The 21276-nt window shown below is 44.9% G+C and overlaps 1 long non-coding RNA gene across 1 annotated transcript; it reads left to right on the forward strand.

Annotated features, from left to right (window-relative positions):
• Positions 1 to 3537: 3537 nt before the first annotated feature.
• On the forward strand, positions 3538 to 5070 carry LOC117735459. The gene is made up of 2 exons (XR_004609882.1): positions 3538 to 3774; positions 4002 to 5070. It is a non-coding gene; the product is annotated as an uncharacterized LOC117735459 (long non-coding RNA).
• The last annotated feature ends 16206 nt before the right edge of the window (positions 5071 to 21276 follow it).

Genomic DNA, 21276 nt, shown 5'->3' on the forward strand with positions numbered 1-21276 from the left:
TAGGTCAATTCTAGCTAACAGTAGCTAGGTCAACATGACATTCTATTCTAGATAGCTAATGTTAGCTAATGTCAGCTAGGTCAACAAAATACAACTTGAAATAGAACTGTATACTGTGTACTTGATCAACTGATTGAAAATATTATTTAGATCTTCTTTATTCGACGTGTTTGAGTGTGTCTTGTCGCGGTCATTTCATATTTACAGCTGTTCCCGTGTAGAGAAGTCGAGAGCACGTCCTCTAATGTTGGCACAATGATGAACACATCAGGTGCATTATGAACACAGACACAATAAAGTTGCCTTTTCCAGTGTTGACGGCGTTTGGGTCCAGTGTCCTGCAGCTGCGCACAGAACAAACCGACCAAGGATGGACCCAGCCTACAACCCCTTCGAAGGGACCCGCTTGGCCTATGGGGGCCCTCGTAGCCTCCAGAAGGGGAACTACAACCCCCATAGGGTCTCGGCACCAGACCCCTTCAACGAGACCCGTTGGGCTTATGGGGGGCCTCGTAGCCCCAGGGGCAGAGGTCACGCAGGCCCAGCCCCGGAGTGGGGGGCGCAAACCTCCGGACCGCGTCGGTGGAGGGTTCCGGCTGCCGCCTCTGTGCCGCAGACCACTCCGGTTCCCGCAGTCGCCTCCGTGCTGCAGCCCTCGCCTGTTCCTGTTGCCGCCTCCGTGTTCCGGCCAACCCCAACTTCCTGTGACCTGTCGGACTTCCGGCCGGCCCTTGCTTCCCTTGCTTTGTCCCAGGACGCTCTCCGGGACATGATGGAGTCCCTCCGAGCGTTAAACATGGTCCTGCTTCGGCCGCAGTCCACGCCGGTTCCTGTCGATGCTGCGCCGCAGTCCACGCCGGTTCCTGCCGATGCTGCGCCGCAGTCCACGCCGGTTCCTGCTGATGCTGCGCCGCAGTCCACGCCGCAGTTTTGTGTCCCGTCGGCGCCCCGACAGTGAAAAGTCACCTAGGAAACAAAAAGAAACTGACAATTGCCCAATGGAACGTCAGGACACTTCTCGACCGAGAGGCAGCCGACATCATCATTGTTCTTTTCATTTGTACTTTTTTAATAAAAAATCCTTTTTGGATTTAAAAATAACCCATGTGTGTAGGTGTGAATTTGATTGGAACCTGTGATTTGTAAATGTCTTATTTTATAATTGTTTTACCTAAGAAAATATTTGATATCTTTTGAAAAGATAACTGCACATCATATTTGAACATTACTTCACCTTGACATCCATTACTGGTGGGAAAAAGAAATATGTCCAATATTATTAGTTAGCTGTTAACATATTATATTCTAGCTAATGTTAGCTTATGTTATTTAGGTCAATTCTAGCTAACAGTAGCTAGGTCAACATGACATTCTATTCTAGATAGCTAATGTTAGCTAATGTCAGCTAGGTCAACAAAATACAACTTGAAATAGAACTGTATACTGTGTACTTGATCAACCGATTGAAAATATTATTTAGATCTTCTTTATTCGACGTGTTTGAGTGTGTCTTGTCGCGGTCATTTCATATTTACAGCTGTTCCCGTGTAGAGAAGTCGAGTGTCAGGATCTGTAGTGTTGTGTCGTGTGTCGTGTTTCCTGTTTTATTTTGAAGTCCTTGTCTCTCGTGTCCTCCGTTTCTCTGCACTTCCTGTTCCAAAGGACCAGGCGTTTGGGTGCTGTTGGTAATTGGTGTTCTAGCTACCAGCTGGCAGGACAGGGTCAGAGACATGCCTCTGGATCTCCTGCGTCTGCGTCTCCAGGGAGGTTGAAGCGCTGGCTGACACGCAGCAGTCCAGGAAGCGGTTTGGCCCCTGAAAAGTGAGGAGCGGCGAGGTCCACAGAGGACAGGTGTGGCGGGTCGGCGTCCGGCGACATGGACACTGGTGAGTTGTAATAGGTTATTTTGATTTGCACATGCACATAAAGGTAGTCTTATGTTTTATAATAATACATAATGGAAGTTATGATAATTAATAGGGAGTATTAATAGAGAATATTCTGCAGAAATATATTGTAAAGCATGAGATGATCATTAGTCTATTATTGTAACTGTTGATAAATGTATGCATTATAATTGTATGATGCATGAGAATGAATGATATAGTTTATTGTTTAGAAACGTTGTTAAAATTGAAAGCGGGGTGGGAACCCGTGACGTTTTATTCTGAAGAGAAACTTCTCGAAGTTTGTTCCCCACCCAGAGGGTCGTTGTTAGTTAGCTAGTAGCAGGCTAACACAGTGCTAACCTGCATCCTGTTGAGATGCATTCAGGTGCAGATGTAGTGCAGGTTGAGGAAGCAGCAGCTGGACCACCAGGGCTCCAGGTGAGGTCTTACTCATGGCATGTTGTTAAGAATGACCACTTGACCATTAGCAAGGAAACTGAAGGACGTTTGGGGAATCTGACCTCATGTCAGCACTTTTGGATTGTGAATTATGTGATGTTGAATAAAAAAAACAAGGCTGTTCCATAAAACCTGAACCTATTACCTAAATATTCTAAATTGCTTTCAATATACATATACTACTCATAAGGTCTACATGTATTCATTAAGGCATTATTTTTGAAGGTTAGGAGCAGAAGGCGAGGAGCTAGTCCCTCGATAGGATCATCATCTGTTGTCTGGAAGGTTTTTGGATTTAGGGCAAATGATGTTAACCAAGAACAAATCACGTGCACCGAGTGCGTTAGAGTTGTGTCTGCGCCGCATAGCAACACAACTAACGTGTTCAACCACCTGAACAATCACCACAAACCACAGTGCGACGAATGCATGAAGGCTAAAGCTAACAGCACCTCACTGGACCTCCGTCCATGTCCAACGGCAACACAGAAAACCATAAACGAGACCCTGCATAGCGCGACAGCGTATCCATCCGCCTCCCAAAGGCAAGCCCTTTATTTTGGGTAAACATTTCATTTATATTTTGCTTTAGGTGAATAAGAACCGTATAGGTTTTATTGTGATGCAAAGATGTGTACATTACTGGAACGTAGCACAACATGTGAAAGTGAAAGCAGAGTTCTTGTTCATTTAAACGTGAACGAACAATAAAAAGATGTTGTCCCTAAGATTAATGAATAATCGTGATCTCAATATTGATCTAAATAATCGTGATTATGATTTTGGCCATAATCGAGCAGCCCTAGTGTCTGTGGGCCAAATGAAGCCCGGCGTGTACACGGCCTGGAATAATATTTCAATCAATGTCCTCTTGTGTCTGCAGGTGTATGACATCGCTTCAGCCGAGCAGGAGGCGGCAGAGATATGTTTGCCTCTGTGGGGGCCGGTGGGTCCGTCCGCATGTTTGACCTCCGGCACCTGGAGCACAGTGCCATCATCTATGAAGACCCCCAGCACCACCCGCTGCTCCGCCTTTGCTGGAACAAGCAGGACCCCAACTACTTGGCTACAATGGCCATGGAGGGCAGTCTGCTGTAGATTCTCTCAGCCTGTCGGTAGCCATGTTTCTCTCCAACGGTTCTGCGTTGAAATTGAAACATTGGTCAGCCAAAGAAGCTTTTTCTTTTTTTTCCTTTTTATATGAATTCAGAAAGGATTGTGTTTGTTTTTTTTCTTCCTTCTGTCTGGCATGAAATATTTGTTTCTTGACACTTAACCAATGTTTGACATCGCTACTTTATTTGATCGGCGGTCATCCTGGATGTACGTGTGCCTTGCACCCCGGTGGCTCGGCTGAACAACCATCGCGCTGGTGTCAACGGCATCGCCTGGGCCCCCCACTCGTCATGTCACATCTGCACTGCAGGTAAAGGCCCCTACGGATTGTGGGATATAATAAGGGGGAAAAACAGAGGCTGGAAAAGACGCACGTTAAACTCATCATTCACCTCGGCCTTTTTTGATTGACGACCAAAATGTCTTTGAAGATAGAGACCTTGAGGCCTAACTTTATCTGTAATCGGCTGCATTTTCCTGCTCTCTCAGCCTGAAATAACTCTTTTAATGTCCTCTTTGCGTGTCTTGTTTCCTTAGCCGACGACCACCAGGCTCTGATCTGGGACGTCCAGCAGATGCCACGAGCCATTGAGGATCCCATCCTGGCCTACACTTCTGAAGGGGAGGTCAACAACGTGCAGTGGGCGTCCACGCAGCCGGACTGGATCGCCATCTGCTACAACAACTGCTTGGAGATCCTGCGTGTCTAAAACCACCAACACTTGTGTGGAGAAGAGGAACTCCTTCTTGTTTCAGATTTCGGACTTGGTTTTTTAGTCTTCGTCCCACTGCTTTCAAGACAAGGATGAGGTCGCGAGTGAACTTTCCGAGCGTGTTTGGAGTGTCGCACACCAACCCCACGATAACCCAGTTTACATTCTGTCCCATGTCTCTACTCCGTTGTCCTTCTATTAAACGTATGAAGCTCTTATTTATGTTGCTCACACGGCAGGGTTCAGAAGCTTTGACAATCCGAGCGGCTGTGTATGAAAATCCGATTTATTTGTATGCCTCTCGGTGTCATTTCAGCCAGTTGTGAGACTATCAGGAAGGGTTAAGATGTCGGGTGCCTCATCTTTTTGAATTGTAAAGGTTGAAACAAACTGCTGAAGATGACCTCTCTGGGAAGATGTCTTCTTGTGGACTCGTACCATGTTATTGATGATTTCAAAGGTCAGTCTACGATGGTCCCTGTAAGAGTTTTTTCAAACGGGTGTTTGTCCAGTTTTATAAATGGTCAGATAACCTGAGAGGGATTCGTATTCTGTCCTCATATGATGCGTTTTAGTTTGGCTGGTGACGCTGTGAGGCCGCCACGTCCAGCATCACTCGGAACCTCCCGGAGCAGTGTCGCCCCCGCCCCCCCTATGAACTCCCCACTTATTCTCTTCTTTATTTGTTTTGTGCTTTTGAAAGCTGCATTTTCTTTTGTGTTTTTAGAGTTGTGAAGATGGGAGGAGCGTGAAACAACTTCCTGGCTGAGTCTGCCTCTCTTGTTGTTGTTTCCCAGTAATTAAAGGGTCATGTCCTTGTAGCATGCCATTACAAGGCAACAATGTACATACATATAAATATATCAACTAGAGATGTTGGTAAGACAAGTGTTCATGTTGTAGCTTTTTCATTAAGTTTATTATCTCAATGTCTTACTGTGCAATAACAGCATGGAAATGCCATAAACATTATTGTATGGCAAATTCTATTAGCACCCAGGTGACAGAAACCAAAAAGGCAGGTTGCACCTGACCCAGGCACACAACAGATACTGTGTGTATATCTTCTTCTTTTTTTAACTACTATTTTATATATATATATATATACACACACACATATATATATACACACACACATATATATATATACACACACATATATATATATATATATATATATATATACACACATATATATATATACACACACACATATATATACACACATATATATATGTATATATACACACACACACAAACAATATATATATACACATACATATATACACACACACATATATATGTATATATACTATATATATATATACACACACATATATATATATAAATATATACATACACACACAATATATATATATGTATATATATACACATACATATATACATACACAAACAATATATATATATATATAAATTAAAAAAACACTAGAAAAAGCAATTCTGGATTTTCTACCAAAACCATTTAAAAAGCTGTAAAATTAGTATTATCAATAGAGAGGAAAGACTGAGCCGAAAGCGCTGATATATTTGTTATCTTTGTGGAGTAACTGTAACCCAGGCAACTCTGAAGCCTCTGATGTCTATGGCGATACAAACACACGCGCGCACGTTCGCTAACGGCCATGCGCGCGCAAGCGTGACCGTTCGCGAGCGTGGCCGTTCGCGAGCGTGGCCGTTCGCGAGCCATTCCGTGAGTCACAGATTGCCTTTGATTGGCTCAATGACGTCACGATTGTTCTGCCAAAGGTTTAAGTAGAAGCCAAAGCAGTTCTGTGCACTTTCTTTCGTACAGCAACAAATTTGACAACATTTTCAGAGTTTCAGTGAAAAACGTTAGCAAATTTTACTCAATGCATTTTGGAACAGATAAGAATTCAAGCACATTTCATTCAATGCATTTTTCTGCAGACAAAAACTTTAGCAAATTTGACTCAATGCATTTTGGAACATATACAAATTTAAGCACATTTCATTCAATGCATTTTACTGCAGAGAAAAACATTAGCAATTTTTATTCAATGCATTTTGGTACGGAGAAAAATCTGACTATCCCGATGGCAAACACACAGAAGAAGCACCCAAGGACCGAAGTCAGTAAACATGAAGATGCAGCTGGGAAATAAGGTGGAAGCGCATTCTTTGGATGATTTCAAGAAATTTAATGGAGATTTGCAGAAGGCGATTTGTAGCCTTAAAGCCCAGCTGTGGGAGGCTAAAAAGGGACAGTCTCCAGCCCAGGTTAAACAGCTGCAGGAGGACTTGGAGCAGAAGACCTGCATCATCCATGAGCTGAACATCCAGTTAGAAAACACCAGAGAAAAGAAGCAGAGCACTGCCAGATGATGGCGGTGGTGAAAACCAACACCGAGCTCGAGCTGGAAACACAGAGACTCGTCCTTGAAAATAAGAAGATGGCCGAAGCCCTGAAAAATACCAGGAATCCAGGGTCATCCACCAACCAGGAAGCTCTGGACATGCTCCAGGGTAAAAATGAAAGACTGAAGACCGACCTGTGGAAGGCAAAGCAGAAGGTGAAGGCTATGAATGAGGCGAATGTCGACCCCAAGGTCGAGTTCTCCAACAGCCTGGTCCTCGAGAGGGCTGAAACACAGAGACTCGCCCTTGAAAATAAGAAGATGGCCGAAGCCCTGAAAAATACCAAGAATCCAGTGTCATCCACCAACCAGGAAGCTCTGGACATGCTCCAGGGTAAAAATGAGAAGCTGAAGACCGACCTGTGGAAAGCCAAGCAGAAGGTGAAGGCTGCGAATGAGATGATGGCCAACCAAGAGCTGGAGTTCTCCAACCGCATGGTCAACGAGAGGGCTGAAATACAGAGACTCGCCATTGAAATAAAAGACATGGGACACGCCCTGAAGGATAACAAGAATCCACAGAGTTGGATGGTTCTTATCAAGCAGAAGGTGACCGCTGTAAATGACATGATGGCCAAAAAAGAGCTGGAGTTCTCCAACCGCCTGGCCCTCGAGAGGGCTGAAATACAGAGACTCGCGATTGAAAATAAGAATATGGCCGAAGCTCTGAAAAATACCAGGAATCCAGGGTCATCCACCTACCAGCAAGCTCTGGAGATCCTGCAGGGTAAAAATGAAAGACTGAAGACCGACCTGTGGAAGGCAAAGCAGAAAGTGAAGACTATGAATGAGGCGAATGTCGACCCCAACAGCCTGGTCGTCGAGAGGGCTGAAACAAAGAGACCCACCATTGGAAATCAGGACATGGCTGAAGCCCTGAAAAATACCTGGAATCCAGTGACATCCACCAACATGTATCCTAAGTACGTCCAGCCGGGTAACACTGGGAGGCTGAAGGCTGACCTGTGGAAGGCCAACCGCAAGTTGAAGGACACTAAAGACCAAACAGACGAAGCTATGGAAATTGAGCGTCGCCGTTACCAAGCACTGGAAACATCCCAGAGCTGCACTCTTGCCAAGCAGGAGCAGCAAGAACAAGAACACAAGGACTTCATTGCTGTTCTAAAGGAAACATTTGAAGAACAGCTAAAGAGGGATCATCTCCAATGGCAGCAGGAGAAAGACTCCTTTGAGGTCCAGCTCGCAAACCAAAAGGAGGAAAACAGAAACCTCGCGGATGCTGTGACCCAGGCTGAGCATCTGGTGAAGCTCCAGAACATGACGTGTCAGAAGGAAAACACCTCCATCCTTGAGGCCACACAGAGCGTCCAGCAGACTCTGGAGGAAGAGAAAGAGCATCTGGAGGACGAAGAAGAGCATCTGGAGGACGAAGAAGAGGATCTGGAGGACGAGGAAGAGAAGCTGCAAATCCAGGCGCGGTTTGAAGACATCCAAATCGCGCTCTCCAACAGACCGCACAGGAGAAAGTGGTACCAACGCTTGTTCTCATGTTGCAGAGGTCAACAGTGAGGAACAAGTGTCCAGCTGAATGGACGGTGCTCCATTCAGCCGAAGAAAGTATTTAAAAGCGGTTCAGGAAACTACTTTATCAACACCCACCATGCAGAATTATAGAGCCCGTGACGGTGCTCCATTAAGCCGAAGAAAGTATTTAAAAGCGGTTCAGGAAAACACTTTTATTAACGCCCAGCATGCAGAATTGTAGAGCCCGTGACGGTGCTCCATTCAGCCGAAGAAAGTATTTAAAAAGCGGTTCAGGAAACCTCTTTTATCAACGCCCAGCATGCAGAATTATAGAGCCCGTGACGGTGCTCCATTTGGCCCAAGAAAGTGTTTAAAAGCGGTTCAGGAAACCAGAGGTATGCGGGTATACAAATTTTTACCTCAGGGAGTTGGACGCCCTGCCTTGCATAGTTTGAAAACCACTGCCTTGCTGTACAGATTCTTGATAGAGGTCCGCGCTGCTCGACTCCGTCTTCTGTCGACAGTGAAAAGTCACCTAGGAAACAAACAGAAACTGACAATTGCCCAATGGAACGTCAGGACACTTCTCGACCGAGAGGCAGCCGACATCATCATTGTTATTTTCATTTGTACTTTTTAAATAAAAAATCCTTTTTGGATTTAAAAATAACCCATGTGTGTAAGTGTGAATTTGATTGGAACCTGTGATTTGTAAATGTCTTATTTTATAATTGTTTTACCTAAGAAAATATTTGATATCTTTTGAAAAGATAACTGCACATCATATTTGAACATTACTTCACCTTGACATCCATTACTGGTGGGAAAAAGAAATATGTCCAATATTATTAGTTAGCTGTTAACATATTATATTCTAGCTAGTGTTAGCTTATGTTATTTAGGTCAATTCTAGCTAACAGTAGCTAGGTCAACATGACATTCTATTCTAGATAGCTAATGTTAGCTAATGTCAGCTAGGTCAACAAAATAAACTTGAAATAGAACTGTATACTGTGTACTTGATCAACTGATTGAAAATATTATTTAGATCTTCTTTATTCGACGTGTTTGAGTGTGTCTTGTCGCGGTCATTTCAGATTACAGCTGTTCCCGTGTAGAGAAGTCAATGTCAGGATCCCGTTGGGCTTATGGGGGGCCTCGTAGCCCCAGGGGCAGAGGTCACGCAGGCCCAGCCCCGGAGTGGGGGGCGCAAACCTCCGGACCGGTCGGTGGAGGGTTCCGGCTGCCGCCTCTGTGCCGCAGACCACTCCGGTTCCCGCAGTCGCCTCCGTGCTGCAGCCCTCGCCTGTTCCTGTTGCCGCCTCCGTGTTCCGGCCAACTCCAACTTCCTGTGACCTGTCGGACTTCCGGCCGGCCCTTGCTTCCCTTGCTTTGTCCCAGGACGCTCTCCGGGACATGATGGAGTCCCTCCGAGCGTTAAACATGGTCCTGCTTCGGCCGCAGTCCACGCCGGTTCCTGCTGATGCTGCGCCGCAGTCCACGCCGGTTCCTGCCGACGCTGCGCCGCAGTCCACGCCGGTTCCTGCCTGATGCTGCGCCGCTTTCCACGCCGTTCCTGCTGATGCTGCGCGCCGCAGTCCACGCCGCAGTTTTGTGTCCCGTCGGCGCCCCGACAGTGAAAAGTCACCTAGGAAACAAACAGAAACTGACAATTGCCCAATGGAACGTCAGGACACTTCTCGACCGAGAGGCAGCCGACATCATCATTGTTGTTTTCATTTGTACTTTTTAAATAAAAAATCCTTCTTGGATTTAAAAATAACCCATGTGTGTAAGTGTGAATTTGATTGGAACCTGTGATTTGTAAATGTCTTATTTTATAATTGTTTTACCTAAGAAAATATTTGATATCTTTTGAAAAGATAACTGCACATCATATTTGAACATTACTTCACCTTGACATCCATTACTGGTGGGAAAAAGAAATATGTCCAATATTATTAGTTAGCCGGTTAACATATTATATTCTAGCTAATATTAGCTTATGTTATTTAGGTCAATTCTAGCTAACAGTAGCTAGGTCAACATGACATTCTATTCTAGATAGCTAATGTTAGCTAATGTCAGCTAGGTCAACAAAATACAACTTGAAATAGAACTGTATACTGTGTACTTGATCAACCGATTGAAAATATTATTTAGATCTTCTTTATTCGACGTGTTTGAGTGTGTCTTGTCGCGGTCATTTCATATTTACAGCTGTTCCCGTGTAGAGAAGTCGAGTGTCAGGATCTGTAGTGTTGTGTCGTGTGTCGTGTTTCCTGTTTTTTTTGAAGTCCTTGTCTCTCGTGTCCTCCGTTTCTCTGCACTTCCTGTTCCAAAGGACCAGGCGTTTGGGTGCTGTTGGTAATTGGTGTTCTAGCTACCACAGCTGGCAGGACAGGGTCAGAGACATGCCTCTGGATCTCCTGCGTCTGCGTCTCCAGGGAGGTTGAAGCGCTGGCTGACACGCAGCAGTCCAGGAAGCGGTTTGGCCCTGAAAAGTGAGGAGCGGCGAGGTCCACAGAGGACAGGTGTGGCGGGTCGGCGTCCGGCGACATGGACACTGGTGAGTTGTAATAGGTTATTTGATTTGCACATGCACATAAAGGTAGTCTTATGTTTTATAATAATACATAATGGAAGTTATGATAATTAATAGGGTATTAATAGAGAATATTCTGCAGAAATATATTGTAAAGCATGAGATGATCATTAGTCTATTATTGTAACTGTTGATAAATGTATGCATTATAATTGTATGATGCATGAGAATGAATGATATAGTTTATTGTTTAGAAACGTTGTTAAAATTGAAAGCGGGGTGGGAACCCGTGACGTTTTATTCTGAAGAGAAACTTCTCGAAGTTTGTTCCCCACCCAGAGGGTCGTTGTTAGTTAGCTAGTAGCAGGCTAACACAGTGCTAACCTGCATCCTGTTGAGATGCATTCAGGTGCAGATGTAGTGCAGGTTGAGGAAGCAGCAGCTGGACCACCAGGGCTCCAGGTGAGGTCTTACTCATGGCATGTTGTTAAGAATGACCACTTGACCATTAGCAAGGAAACTGAAGGACGTTTGGGGAATCTGACCTCATGTCAGCACTTTTGGATTGTGAATTATGTGATGTTGAATAAAAAAAACAAGGCTGTTCCATAAAACCTGAACCTATTACCTAAATATTCTAAATTGCTTTCAATATAAATACATATACTACTCATAAGGTCTACATGTATTCATTAAGGCATTATTTTTGAAGGTTAGGAGCAGAAGGCGAGGAGCTAGTCCCTCGATAGGATCATCATCTGTTGTCTGGAAGGTTTTTGGGATTTAGGGCAAGTGATGTTAACCAAGAACAAATCACGTGCACCGAGTGCGTTAGAGTTGTGTCTGCGCCGCATAGCAACACAACTAACGTGTTCAACCACCTGAACAATCACCACAAACCACAGTGCGACGAATGCATGAAGGCTAAAGCTAACAGCACCTCACTGGACCTCCGTCCATGTCCAACGGCAACACAGAAAACCATAAACGAGACCCTGCATAGCGCGACAGCGTATCCATCCCCGCCTCCCAAAGGCAAGCCCTTTATTTTGGGTAAACATTTCATTTATATTTTGCTTTAGGTGAATAAGAACCGTATAGGTTTTTTGTGATGCAAAGATGTGTACATTACTGGAACGTAGCACAACATGTGAAGTGAAAGCAGAGTTCTTGTTCATTTAAACGTGAACGAACAATAAAAATGTTGTCCCTAAGATTAATGAATAATCGTGATCTCAATATTGATCTAAATAATCGTGATTATGATTTTGGCCATAATCGAGCAGCCCTAGTGTCTGTGCGGTCAAATGAAGCCCGGCGTGTACACGGCCTGGAATAATATTTCAATCAATGTCCTCTTGTGTCTGCAGGTGTATGACATCGCGTTCAGCCGAGCAGGCGGCAGAGATATGTTTGCCTCTGTGGGGGCCGGTGGGTCCGTCCGCATGTTTGACCTCCGGCACCTGGAGCACAGTGCCATCATCTATGAAGACCCCCAGCACCACCCGCTGCTCCGCCTTTGCTGGAACAAGCAGGACCCCAACTACTTGGCTACAATGGCCATGGACGGCATGGAGGGCAGTCTGCTGTAGATTCTCTCAGCCTGTCGGTAGCCATGTTTCTCTCCAACGGTTCTGCGTTGAAATTGAAACATTGGTCAGCCAAAGAAGCTTTTTCTTTTCTTTTCCTTTTATATGAATTCAGAAAGGATTGTGTTTGTTTTTTTTCTTCCTTCTGTCTGGCATGAAATATTTGTTTCTTGACACTTAACCAATGTTTGACATCGCTACTTTATTTGATCGGCGGTCATCCTGGATGTACGTGTGCCTTGCACCCCGGTGGCTCGGCTGAACAACCATCGCGCTGGTGTCAACGGCATCGCCTGGGCCCCCCACTCGTCATGTCACATCTGCACTGCAGGTAAAGGCCCCTACGGATTGTGGGATATAATAAGGGGGAAAAACAGAGGCTGGAAAAGACGCACGTTAAACTCATCATTCACCTCGGCCTTTTTTTGATTGACGACCAAAATGTCTTTGAAGATAGAGACCTTGAGGCCTAACTTTATCTGTAATCGGCTGCATTTTCCTGCTCTCTCAGCCTGAAATAACTCTTTTAATGTCCTCTTTGCGTGTCTTGTTTCCTTAGCCGACGACCACCAGGCTCTGATCTGGGACGTCCAGCAGATGCCACGAGCCATTGAGGATCCCATCCTGGCCTACACTTCTGAAGGGGAGGTCAACAACGTGCAGTGGGCGTCCACGCAGCCGGACTGGATCGCCATCTGCTACAACAACTGCTTGGAGATCCTGCGTGTCTAAAACCACCAACACTTGTGTGGAGAAGAGGAACTCCTTCTTGTTTCAGATTTCGGACTTGGTTTTTTAGTCTTCGTCCCACTGCTTTCAAGACAAGGATGAGGTCGCGAGTGAACTTTCCGAGCGTGTTTGGAGTGTCGCACACCAACCCCACGATAACCCAGTTTACATTCTGTCCCATGTCTCTACTCCGTTGTCCTTCTATTAAACGTATGAAGCTCTTATTTATGTTGCTCACACGGCAGGGTTCAGAAGCTTTGACAATCCGAGCGGCTGTGTATGAAAATCCGATTTATTTGTATGCCTCTCGGTGTCATTTCAGCCAGTTGTGAGACTATCAGGAAGGGTTAAGATGTCGGGTGCCTCATCTTTTTGAGTTGTAAAGGTTGAAACAAACTGCTGAAGATGACCTCTCTGGGAATCTTCTTGTGGACTCGTACCATGTTATTGATGATTTCAAAGGTCAGTCTACGATGGTCCCTGTAAGAGTTTTTTCAAACGGGTGTTTGTCCAGTTTTATAAATGGTCAGATAACCTGAGAGGGATTCGTATTCTGTCCTCATATGATGCGTTTTAGTTTGGCTGGTGACGCTGTGAGGCCGCCACGTCCAGCATCACTCGGAACCTCCCGGAGCAGTGTCGCCCCCGCCCCCCCTATGAACTCCCCACTTATTCTCTTCTTTATTTGTTTTGTGCTTTTGAAAGCTGCATTTTCTTTTGTGTTTTTAGAGTTGTGAAGATGGGAGGAGCGTGAAACAACTTCCTGGCTGAGTCTGCCTCTCTTGTTGTTGTTTTCCCAGTAATTAAAGGGTCATGTCCTTGTAGCATGCCATTACAAGGCAACAATGTACATACATATAAATATATCAACTAGAGATGTTGGTAAGACAAGTGTTCATGTTGTAGCTTTTTCATTAAGTTTATTATCTCAATGTCTTACTGTGCAATAACAGCATGGAAATGCCATAAACATTATTGTATGGCAAATTCTATTAGCACCCAGGTGACAGAAACCAAAAAGGCAGGTTGCACCTGACCCAGGCACACAACAGATACTGTGTGTATATCTTCTTCTTTTTTTAACTACTATTTTATATATATATATATATATATACACACACATATATATATATATATATACACACACATATATATATATACACACACACATATATATATATATATATACACACATATATATATATATATCCACACACACATATATATACACACATATATATATATGTATATATACACACACACACAAACAATATATATATACACATACATATATACACACACACATATATATGTATATATACATATATACACACATATATATATGTATATATACACACACACACAAACAATATATATATATATATGTATATATACACATACATATATACATACACAAACAATATATATATATATATATAATTAAAAAAACACTAGAAAAAGCAATTCTGGATTTTCTACACAAAACCATTTAAAAAGCTGTAAAATTAGTATTATCAATAGAGAGGAAAGACTGAGCCGAAAGCGCTGATATATTTGTTATCTTTGTGGAGTAACTGTAACCCAGGCAACTCTGAAGCCTCTGATGTCTATGGCGATACAAACACACGCGCGCACGTTCGCGAACGGCCATGCGCGCGCAAGCGTGACCGTTCGCGAGCGTGGCCGTTCGCGAGCGTGGCCGTTCGCGAGCCATTCCGTGAGTCACAGATTGCCTTTGATTGGCTCAATGACGTCACGATTGTTCTGCCAAAGGTTTAAGTAGAAGCCAAAGCAGTTCTGTGCACTTTCTTTCGTACAGCAACAAATTTGACAACATTTTCAGAGTTTCAGTGAAAAACGTTAGCAAATTTTACTCAATGCATTTTGGAACAGATAAGAATTCAAGCACATTTCATTCAATGCATTTTTCTGCAGACAAAAACTTTAGCAAATTTGACTCAATGCATTTTGGAACATATACAAATTTAAGCACATTTCATTCAATGCATTTTACTGCAGAGAAAAACATTAGCAATTTTTATTCAATGCATTTTGGTACGGAGAAAAATCTGACTATCCCGATGGCAAACACACAGAAGAAGACACGCCAAGGACCGAAGTCAGTAAACATGAAGATGCAGCTGGGAAATAAGGTGGAAGCGCATTCTTTGGATGATTTCAAGAAATTTAATGGAGATTTGCAGAAGGCGATTTGTAGCCTTAAAGCCCAGCTGTGGGAGGCTAAAAAGGGACAGTCTCCAGCCCAGGTTAAACAGCTGCAGGAGGACTTGGAGCAGAAGACCTGCATCATCCATGAGCTGAACATCCAGTTAGAAAACACCAGAGAAAAAGAAGCAGAGCACTGCCAGATGATGGCGGTGGTGAAAACCAACACCGAGCTCGAGCTGGAAACACAGAGACTCGTCCTTGAAAATAAGAAGATGGCCGAAGCCCTGAAAAATACCAGGAATCCAGGGTCATCCACCAACCAGGAAGCTCTGGACATGCTCCAGGGTAAAAATGAAAGACTGAAGACCGACCTGTGGAAGGCAAAGCAGAAGGTGAAGGCTATGAATGAGGCGAATGTCGACCCCAAGGTCGAGTTCTCCAACAGCCTGGTCCTCGAGAGGGCTGAAACACAGAGACTCGCCCTTGAAAATAAGAAGATGGCCGAAGCCCTGAAAAATACCAAGAATCCAGTGTCATCCACCAACCAGGAAGCTCTGGACATGCTCCAGGGTAAAAATGAGAAGCTGAAGACCGACCTGTGGAAAGCCAAGCAGAAGGTGAAGGCTGCGAATGAGATGATGGCCAACCAAGAGCTGGAGTTCTCCAACCGCATGGTCAACGAGAGGGCTGAAATACAGAGACTCGCCATTGAAATAAAAGACATGGGACACGCCCTGAAGGATAACAAGAATCCACAGAGTTGGATGGTTCTTATCAAGCAGAAGGTGACCGCTGTAAATGACATGATGGCCAAAAAAGAGCTGGAGTTCTCCAACCGCCTGGCCCTCGAGAGGGCTGAAATACAGAGACTCGCGATTGAAAATAAGAATATGGCCGAAGCTCTGAAAAATACCAGGAATCCAGGGTCATCCACCTACCAGCAAGCTCTGGAGATCCTGCAGGGTAAAAGAAACTGAAGACCGACCTGTGGAAGGCAAAGCAGAAAGTGAAGACTATGAATGAGGCGAATGTCGACCCCAACAGCCTGGTCGTCGAGAGGGCTGAAACAAAGAGACCCACCATTGGAAATCAGGACATGGCTGAAGCCCTGAAAAATACCTGGAATCCAGTGACATCCACCAACATGTATCCTAAGTACGTCCAGCCGGGTAACACTGGGAGGCTGAAGGCTGACCTGTGGAAGGCCAACCGCAAGTTGAAGGACACTAAAGACCAAACAGACGAAGCTATGGAAATTGAGCGTCGCCGTTACCAAGCACTGGAAACATCCCAGAGCTGCACTCTTGCCAAGCAGGAGCAGCAAGAACAAGAACACAAGGACTTCATTGCTGTTCTAAAGGAAACATTTGAAGAACAGCTAAAGAGGGATCATCTCCAATGGCAGCAGGAGAAAGACTCCTTTGAGGTCCAGCTCGCAAACCAAAAGGAGGAAAACAGAAACCTCGCGGATGCTGTGACCCAGGCTGAGCATCTGGTGAAGCTCCAGAACATGACGTGTCAGAAGGAAAACACCTCCATCCTTGAGGCCACACAGAGCGTCCAGCAGACTCTGGAGGAAGAGAAAGAGCATCTGGAGGACGAAGAAGAACATCTGGAGGACGAAGAAGAGGATCTGGAGGACGAGGAAGAGAAGCTGCAAATCCAGGCGCGGTTTGAAGACATCCAAATCGCGCTCTCCAACAGACCGCACAGGAGAAAGTGGTACCAACGCTTGTTCTCATGTTGCAGAGGTCAACAGTGAGGAACAAGTGTCCAGCTGAATGGACGGTGCTCCATTCAGCCGAAGAAAGTATTTAAAAGCGGTTCAGGAAACTACTTTTATCAACACCCACCATGCAGAATTATAGAGCCCGTGACGGTGCTCCATTAAGCCGAAGAAAGTATTTAAAAGCGGTTCAGGAAAACACTTTTATTAACGCCCAGCATGCAGAATTGTAGAGCCCGTGACGGTGCTCCATTCAGCCGAAGAAAGTATTTAAAAGCGGTTCAGGAAACCTCTTTTATCAACGCCCAGCATGCAGAATTATAGAGCCCGTGACGGTGCTCCATTTGGCCCAAGAAAGTGTTTAAAAGCGGTTCAGGAAACCAGAGGTATGCGGGTATACAAATTTTTACCTCAGGGAGTTGGACGCCCCTGCCTTGCATAGTTTGAAAACCACTGCCTTGCTGTACAGATTCTTGATAGAGGTCCGCGCTGCTCGACTCCGTCTTCTGTCGACAGTGAAAAGTCACCTAGGAAACAAACAGAAACTGACAATTGCCCAATGGAACGTCAGGACACTTCTCGACCGAGAGGCAGCCGACATCATCATTGTTATTTTCATTTGTACTTTTTAAATAAAAAATCCTTTTTGGATTTAAAAATAACCCATGTGTGTAAGTGTGAATTTGATTGGAACCTGTGATTTGTAAATGTCTTATTTTATAATTGTTTTACCTAAGAAAATATTTGATATCTTTTGAAAAGATAACTGCACATCATATTTGAACATTACTTCACCTTGACATCCATTACTGGTGGGAAAAAGAAATATGTCCAATATTATTAGTTAGCTGTTAACATATTATATTCTAGCTAGTGTTAGCTTATGTTATTTAGGTCAATTCTAGCTAACAGTAGCTAGGTCAACATGACATTCTATTCTAGATAGCTAATGTTAGCTAATGTCAGCTAGGTCAACAAAATACAACTTGAAATAGAACTGTATACTGTGTACTTGATCAACTGATTGAAAATATTATTTAGATCTTCTTTATTCGACGTGTTTGAGTGTGTCTTGTCGCGGTCATTTCATATTTACAGCTGTTCCCGTGTAGAGAAGTCGAGAGCACGTCCTCTAATGTTGGCACAATGATGAACACATCAGGTGCATTATGAACACAGACACAATAAAGTTGCCTTTTCCAGTGTTGACGGCGTTTGGGTCCAGTGTCCTGCAGCTGCGCACAGAACAAACCGACCAAGGGGACCCAGCCTACAACCCTTCGAAGGGACCCGCTTGGCCTATGGGGGCCCTCGTAGCCTCCAGAAGGGGAACTACAACCCCCATAGGGTCTCGGCACCAGACCCCTTCAACGAGACCCGTTGGGCTTATGGGGGGCCTCGTAGCCCCAGGGGCAGAGGTCACGCAGGCCCAGCCCCGGAGTGGGGGGCGCAAACCTCCGGACCGCGTCGGTGGAGGGTTCCGGCTGCCGCCTCTGTGCCGCAGACCACTCCGGTTCCCGCAGTCGCCTCCGTGCTGCAGCCCTCGCCTGTTCCTGTTGCCGCCTCCGTGTTCCGGCCAACCCAACTTCCTGTGACCTGTCGGACTTCCGGCCGGCCCTTGCTTCCCTTGCTTTGTCCCAGGACGCTCTCCGGGACATGATGGAGTCCCTCCGAGCGTTAAACATGGTCCTGCTTCGGCCGCAGTCCACGCCGGTTCCTGCGACGCTGCGCCGCAGTCCACGCCGGTTCCTGCTGATGCTGCGCCGCAGTCCACGCCGCAGTTTTGTCCCGTCGGCGCCCCGACAGTGAAAAGTCACCTAGGAAACAAAAAACTGACAATTGCCCAATGGAACGTCAGGACACTTCTCGACCGAGAGGCAGCCGACATCATCATTGTTGTTTTCATTGTACTTTTTAATAAAAATCCTTTTTGGATTTAAAATAACCCATGTGTGTAGGTGTGAATTTGATTGGAACCTGTGATTTGTAAATGTCTTATTTTATAATTGTTTTACCTAAGAAATATTTGATATCTTTTGAAAAGATAACTGCACATCATATTTGAACATTACTTCACCTTGACATCCATTACTGGTGGGAAAAAGAAATATGTCCAATATTATTAGTTAGCTGTTAACATATTATATTCTAGCTAATGTTAGCTTATGTTATTTAGGTCAATTCTAGCTAACAGTAGCTAGGTCAACATGACATTCTATTCTAGATAGCTAATGTTAGCTAATGTCAGCTAGGTCAACAAAATACAACTTGAAATAGAACTGTATACTGTGTACTTGATCAACGATTGAAATATTATTTAGATCTTCTTTATTCGACGTGTTTTAGTGTGGCTTGTCGCGGTCATTTCATATTTACAGCTGAAATGGTCATGGAGATGCTACATGAAGAACAAGGTGAGGAAGATGCAGCAATTCTTGATCCTGAGTCTGAGATCTCTGATGCTGATGACCTAGACTATGTACCACAGGGTCAAGCTGGAGTTGTGGGCGTGTCTAGAAATCCAGCTCCGAGATGAAGAAGACTCCTTGGATGAGATTGAAGACTCGCCTGATGAGTGCTCTGAAGAGGAACCTCAGACCCAGGCCAATAGACCTTTTCAACATGTTCAACAACCATTTCTCCAAAAGCTGGCTGGGATTTGTTTATCGGTGACAACATCATTGAAGGGGTTCTGAAATGCACCAAGTTAAAGGCACGAAGAGCAGCAGCAGCTAAAGAGAAAGAGTGGAGATGCGTTGACAAAGTAGAATTCATGGACATACGCCCGTCATGAAGCCATCCAAATCGAGGGAGAAGCATTGCTCCAAATTTGGATTCAGTGGCAACATGATCACGGTGAGCTATGTGCCGAAAAAGGGGAAGGTGTTTTCCTCCTGAACACCATGCATGACGACAGAGCAGTGGATGAAACAGTGTGAAGAAGAAACCAGAAGTGACCCAGTGCTGTAACCGAACAAAATCAGTGGTCACAACGGATCAGATGGTTCGCGCCTACACATGCAAGCGGAGAACACGGAGGTGGCCCATGGTGCTCTGGCACAATGTGCTGGATGTTGCCACCCTCATGCCTCCAACTGCACTGCACAACACCCCGAGTACATGGGTGGTGTGACCAATGCACTGCGGCTATTCATCGAGGAGCTGGGCAAAGAGCTTGTCATGCCAGAGGCGCATGGAGGGCACTCCCCACCTCCAAATGCATATTAAAGAGGCAATGAGAAGATGTGGGTTAAAAAATAAACACTGCCACCGCCCAGCCACGTGAGGACATCAGACAGGAGGGCCGAGTGAAGAGGGAGAGGTCCAAGATTGTATGTTGTATGATTGTGTGTGTGACAAAGTGACAAATAAACATTTCAAATATTAAATGTGTAATTATTTGGTTCAAATCACAGCTAAAATAATGTTTTATTAAATGTTTTAACACACTTACCCTCTAACCCCCTGCAGTTCGCCTACAGAGCCAACAGGTCAGTAGACGACGCTATCAACATGCCAAAGCCGATGATGGTGCACTTCTACACCTCCGTCATCGAGTCCATCCTCTTCACCTCCATCACCGCGCGCATCATTCGCTCTGCTGAGAGCGTGACTGGCTGCAATCTGCCGTCCCTTCAGGACTTGTTCGCTTCAAGGGGCCTGAAGACTGTGGCCGACCCCTCTCACCCTGGACAGTTTGAGTCCCAGGAGGCTGCGGGTCCCTCAGGACCAAGACCTCACGCCACACTAACTTAAATACACATAACTCTTCACTTTAAATACACTTGTCACTTTAAACTTACTTACACTGGTTGAAGTACTGAAACCTGCATGCCTGTGCATCTTATATTCTTAAATCTCGCACTGTGTTGAATGTTGTTAACGTTATTGTCTGTTGCACCACACGGCATGACAAATTCCTCGTGCGTGAAAACATGCTTGGCAATAAAAGGTTCCGATTCTGATGAATGTTTCTGCATCTCTTGGCTAACCGGTGACGTCACAGTCGGTGTTTGGCCTCGTCTTTCAGATGGAGGAGAATACGTTCGACACCCCCAAAGGTGGCGTGACCAGAAGGGGGAGGAGCCCCAACAGCAAGCTCAATAATACACACCGAGGTCACAAAAGTCACAACTTTATTGCACTTTTTATATAGTTAACTATAGAGCGGTAAGAGGCACTTTCATTATGAAAGATTTCTTCCCTGGTCAGAAAAGGTGGTGCAAAAATGTAGAAACACCACGTGAACCGTCCATTCACACCGATAAATGTTCCTCTGTGTCAGTTCGAGATGTCGACGTCACAGCCCACAAACACGTCCTGTGGAAATTAGACTGTCTCTTGTACTGTACACACACGACAGTGACGTAGGGAAGCTCTTGCATGAAGAAAGAACACTCTCTTACAAACAAATCATCTAACATGTGCAGATTAATTCTCAAGTTAAACGTCCACCAACT

This window comes from Cyclopterus lumpus, chromosome 8 (genome assembly GCF_009769545.1).
Source record: "Cyclopterus lumpus isolate fCycLum1 chromosome 8, fCycLum1.pri, whole genome shotgun sequence".
Taxonomy (NCBI): Eukaryota; Metazoa; Chordata; class Actinopteri; order Perciformes; family Cyclopteridae; genus Cyclopterus; species Cyclopterus lumpus.